The 4,718-nt window shown below is 36.6% G+C and overlaps 1 long non-coding RNA gene across 1 annotated transcript; it reads left to right on the top strand.

The window, feature by feature from the left end:
• The first annotated feature begins 2,425 nt into the window (after positions 1-2,425).
• LOC127835077 (uncharacterized) lies at positions 2,426-4,429 on the top strand. Its single transcript, XR_008028334.1, has 2 exons — positions 2,426-2,571; positions 3,075-4,429. It is a non-coding gene; the product is annotated as an uncharacterized LOC127835077 (long non-coding RNA).
• The last annotated feature ends 289 nt before the right edge of the window (positions 4,430-4,718 follow it).

The raw sequence follows: 4,718 nt of genomic DNA, 5'->3' as shown, positions 1-4,718 counted from the left end.
TTTTTTCATGCATTCATATGTTTATTATCAAATTATTGGACGTCACTGATATTTTATTTTTTACTAATAACTCATTTAGACTAATTAAAACAGAATTGAACTTTCCTTGCACATTATTTCATTATTAATAATATAATTTATTAGCAAGTGTAATAAAAACTTATTGATATAAAAAACACAAAACACAATTATCCGTTTTTATGAAATGAATTTGTGGAATTTAAGGAAAAATTAATAACTTTATGAATTAAAAAAAGGTAAATTCAAAGCAATTTATTAATAATAATTAAAACAGTGATAAACTATTACTATATAAAAATGTTTTTGTATGATAATGTGCTAATCTCATCTTATGAATGACTATCCCCCTTCAAAGATGTCACCTAATCTCATCAATGCTGATTAATGGGCCTGTATATTGCACCATAAGTACCCCTTTATACAATAGCTGTTATCTTGTTATATACACTTGCCAATCCAATTAACGCTTGTATATTGCACCATAAGTGCCTGATATATTGTTCATTGGTAGGTGTGTGTTGTTACTTAATATTAGTGAAAACATAACTTTCCTATTATTTGCCTGGTTTTGAAAATATTTTCATCGTTGAGTTTCCTTTAGTTTTTTAAGAATATTTTTGAGAGGTAACACCTGAGTACTACAAATCAATGTAAAATGTTCATACTAGCTGTATTGGGACATTATAATTTAAATGTTACATAACAATTTTATTTACTTGTCTCAAAATAAATATCCCAATATGATAATTATTTAGTTAAAATAATTTGTGTTTCAGTTAAAACTTGGATATAGTTATTATTCTTCATTAAAAATCACAACTATTCCACTTTAAATGACCATCAGGCGTAAATTAAAATTAAGTTTGTTTGCCCTTTACCGACCGACCCACTTTTTACCCCCCGACCCAAAATTTTTTTATTGCGATTTCTGAAAACGTATTTTTTTTTATTTTCGTATTCGCCGATCATAAAAGAGCCGACTGCAATATTAATTCGTGCACGTTATCCCTGTCCTTTCTTATCGCCCCTGACCGATCTAGGTCGCTGCGATGGTTGGAATTTCATATGCCCCAATAGGTTACATTACACTAAATCATTGTGTATCCCTCCGTGGTCCATTCGAAAGTAGTGCCTATTTCTAAAGAGTTCCTTTTCTCTTCTTGAATATAAGCCATTTAACAATGTGAGACATGTCTTTTGTGGTTATTTGTAATATCCTGTATGTGTCTGGAGTACTTTGATGCCTTGGATTGGAAGCTAACTTAAAAGATGGACTTTTGAGGGTGTGTTTTCTATTGTGTGGGGCTTTTGTCGAAATTAGGATTCCGAAACACGTTTTTCTACGGTGGGTTCATTCGACAGCGATTTACTTTCTTAGAAGTTGCGAGACGGTATGTTTTTGATTGCAATTATTGGAAGAGGACAGATCCATCTTTAAAATGATACCAGGTTCGGAAAAATTGATACGTCGAAAAGGCAAGAAAAATGCTGTGAAAGTTGTCAGTTTTATAATGGGACCCTATGGGAATCGGAATTAGTGTAATATAACCTTAAAAAAGCACATTTACTGCAATGTCAAGGTCACGTGGATTCGTCTGCAAGCGAGACAAGTAGAACATGAATTTTAATGAATGTTTTGATGATTTGGGTGCTAAAATAGATGAGAGATGTCAATATTTAGGTTCAAATGGATGTTTTAGGTGATTTTGGACTGTTCCGGATGGGAGGGGGACCTGGTATGGACAAGTAAGGGTTACATTTCCAACAAATCTTGAATGTAAATATTATTATGTCCAAAGATTGAAGTTTCAGGTGGAGAGCAAGATGAAAAATATGCCAAATCACATGAATGCAACCCATTTATGCCATTTTTCTCTTTGTTTGTAGGCCTGACCATTTGTCCCTTGAGCCGCAGACGGTCAACAATCCGCTAGCTGTCTTGCTCTGACTGGTGCACTGGACATGATTTCAATGAGAGTCATCATACTGATTGTTTAATTCAAACATGAATTTCAGTTTGTTCGTTAAAGTACTAACTTAGCTGTGTATTTACAGTGGACGTAGTGGTGCGTCGCATGCGGTAGACTAGGTATTTCCATATATACACTATGTTTACAGAATTGCGGCCGGTGGAGCAACATAGCTGATGAGTAAATAGCGCTAGTTCTTCAGACAAATAACTTTATTTTCAACCTATAAAGCATATTTAGCTGTAGGTGGGGCCATTTAGCTGTAAGATCTGGCTTTGGTTCTGTTAAGCCCTTAGAGTAATGAATTTCAGAGTGAAGACCATAGCGCCTTTTCCTAGTCAAGTATCAGGCAGCTGTATGTCTTTTCAGAAATGCACATGTCTTCTTTAGTATGTCATTGTGATTGCTTTTAAGATAGGCAATAAACTCATATACTTTAGAAAAAGGAGCATCTGTAAATTCAGATTTCACTATTTCAGAGTCAGCCAGACCATGATTGAGCTTAAGGATTGTGCTGCGGATGCGGCCTGTGCAGTTCCGGGAGAAAGTCACTGTCTTGGGCATTGCGGTCTGGTATCAGGTAAGCACTATTGAAAGCCTCACACTTTTGGGGGGTCTGCAGCCTTGTGCTGTCAATGCTATCTGGTTCAAGTACAATTAGAATGCATTCTTCAAGCAGTACTTCATCAGATATGGTTATCTCAAGCTTACAGTTCTCGGGCAGATATGACTTCGATGTGTTCTTGCCAGCAGAACCCCGACAGGCCAAACTATGCGTTAAGCACTATTTTCCACAGCAACCCTTGCAGACAAAAAAAAAATTGAAATTACTTCTGGCATTTAATTTCTAATTTCCTTTACATCTCTTTTGTATGTTTGTTTGCTCTTTTCAACTCTGACATGCCATCTTGCTCGGATTGATAGAGCATACCTGTTTTGTTTAGAGCCGAGTCCCCAGCTGCTCGAGTTTGCCGTGTCAATAATGATAAAGCCATGGCATGATGTCTCCTTTATGTGTTTCCTTATCTCAGTGTTGAACATAATTGCCAGTTTCAGGGGCCTTAACATTTTATTTTATTAAAGGTCTGGATGATCCTTGCCTGACTCCGGGTTTGTGTACACCTCAATCCGACTCCCTGTCCGGTACCGAGGCCGCAGTGGTGCAGCGCTTGTGGACGATCCATCGACATCCTGAAAGGTCAACACTTCACCAAGCTGGGAAAATTGATCCTGATAGTCATCCCCAGGTAGTGAAATGAATGTACACTGAACTACAGAGGAATCACACCCAAATGACTTTTCCGACATTAGTGTGGCCCCTCGGGCAGGAATTCCTTAGCAACCATGTTTTTTTGCATGGGGACTGTGGCATTTTTGCAAAACTTAAGTTTCAACGCTGGATTTTAAAGAGAACACTTAATAAAATGAAGCCAACAGGACTTATTTTAATGAGAGAGACTATCTGGATGAGCAACAAATGTCACATTGTGTCGTAAGCTGTTGAAGGAGCGATTTGCGCCATTTCAAGTGTTAATTTTGGGTAGCAGGCTTGTATCGGCTTGAAAGCTGCAAATTATTCCTCTCATCATGATAGCATTAATTATTTTAATTGCAATGTGTATGTTTAGATTGTAAGTGAAGCTTTTAATAATAATTTTCTTGAAAAACATGATTTTATATGCTGTCAGTGAGTTTTTTGTGTGAAAAAAGTGCTTAAAATTAAAAAAAAGTCTCCTTTTTCATCAAGAAAAGTACACTGATTCACAATCAATACATTTATTTGGGCCTTTTGCTGATATATTGGTGAATTTCGCATGCAATGATACCAGTTTTTGCCATAAAAGTTACGCGTAACAATAATTAGAGACACAAAATCAGCTGTCGTCACTTAGACTAAAAATCATGCATTCCGACTTGACTGCGGCCAATTTAGTCACCGCTTTAAATGGCCATTTTAAGGCCTTTTCCCCCCTCCGAATGCACTGAAATTGCATATTCATTGTGGAAATAGTTTAAATCTCATGTGGAGAAAGTTTGAAAAGGATAGGACAAAGTTGAGTTCCCTTAAAGGTTACATTACACTAAATCATTGTGTATCCCTCCGTGGTCCATTCGAAAGTAGTGCCTATTTCTAAAGAGTTCCTTTTCTCTTCTTGAATATAAGCCATTTAACAATGTGAGACATGTCTTTTGTGGTTATTTGTAATATCCTGTATGTGTCTGGAGTACTTTGATGCCTTGGATTGGAAGCTAACTTAAAAGATGGACTTTTGAGGGTGTGTTTTCTATTGTGTGGGGCTTTTGTCGAAATTAGGATTCCGAAACACGTTTTTCTACGGTGGGTTCATTCGACAGCGATTTACTTTCTTAGAAGTTGCGAGACGGTATGTTTTTGATTGCAATTATTGGAAGAGGACAGATCCATCTTTAAAATGATACCAGGTTCGGAAAAATTGATACGTCGAAAAGGCAAGAAAAATGCTGTGAAAGTTGTCAGTTTTATAATGGGACCCTATGGGAATCGGAATTAGTGTAATATAACCAATAGACAATCCCAGAATCTATAAATTGACCGCCGCCATATTGGCTATTACGTCACCCGCTACTGAAAACGGTACTGAAGAATTCGGCAGATTACAACGTTATCATAGTGTTCACCCCCTTTATTCCAATAAACAGTACTTAAAGACCGAGGATGGCTTTTTTTATTGAATAGTACATATCTTT

Source organism: Dreissena polymorpha, chromosome 6, assembly GCF_020536995.1.
Source record: "Dreissena polymorpha isolate Duluth1 chromosome 6, UMN_Dpol_1.0, whole genome shotgun sequence".
In the NCBI taxonomy this organism is placed as follows: domain Eukaryota; kingdom Metazoa; phylum Mollusca; class Bivalvia; order Myida; family Dreissenidae; genus Dreissena; species Dreissena polymorpha.
This window is presented reverse-complemented; position numbering and strand designations above follow the sequence as displayed.